Source organism: Propithecus coquereli, unplaced genomic scaffold (assembly GCF_000956105.1).
Source record: "Propithecus coquereli isolate 6110/MARCELLA unplaced genomic scaffold, Pcoq_1.0 Scaffold204, whole genome shotgun sequence".
Lineage (NCBI taxonomy): Eukaryota > Metazoa > Chordata > Mammalia > Primates > Indriidae > Propithecus > Propithecus coquereli.
The window spans coordinates 1,318,134-1,319,081 of record NW_012145412.1 but is presented as its reverse complement, the minus strand read 5'-3'; positions in this window follow the sequence as shown (position 1 = coordinate 1,319,081).

The following is a 948-nucleotide window of genomic DNA, read 5'->3' as shown; positions in this document are numbered from 1 at the left end:
ATGGCTAAGCAGAAATGTACAGGGGAAATCAGAAAGGTCACACGTGTGAGAGACCCAGAGATTGTAACTAAAGCCAAGAGCTTCCAGTTCCTGATGACAATAATAAAAGCTACCTCTTATTGAATACTTACTCTGTCCCAATTAGCCTTCTACGCCTTTATATCATATATATATTAACTCCTGTAATCATCACAGGACTGTCTATGAGCTATTTACTGTCATTTTTACAATTTAACACATGCAGAAATTGAGACACAAAGAGGTAAAGTAACCTGTGAAGGTTTCAAGTCCATTGCTTGCTGCAGGCGGGATCCAAACCCAAGTTTTCTGAAGCCCAAGCTTCACAGGCTACGTTCCCGTCATACTCTACTGTTGCCCCAGTCCTTTTGTACCTTTATAAGAAACTCCTCTACCTTAAGATGGCCTGAAAGAGTCTCTCCTTCACTCAAAGAGAAAAATCCAAACTAAAGCAACACCTTTGTACCTGACGAGGCCTCAGCTTCAAACAGAGGCTGTGGGAGGTCAGCAACAGAGTAGGCCTTCGATGCCGCGGGAGAACCGCTTTTTCCTCTCGGGGAACATTCTGCTTTGTGTACAGAGCAGTACCGGATTTCTGAAGAGCAGCCTTTGATAGTTTTTGAGGTGGCATTTTTGGATAATAGAACCTTGAAATAATAATGAAGCAACTTTTCTTAAAACCTTCCAAGGGCTCCATAGGAACCCTCTTATGAGTATCTACATCATTTCTCTAAAGAGCCCCAGGGGCAACAGCCTTCCCCTCCTCACCATGCCGCAAATAGAGAAAAAACAAGACCCAAAAGCGATTCACACGAAGCCTTCTGATGAAATAATAGATGATGTTGCATTTCGTACCCACTGTATTGTAAGTTGTGTGATTCCACGACTGTTTCTTCCACCTCGAATATAATATAAGGCTTTTAAAGAAAA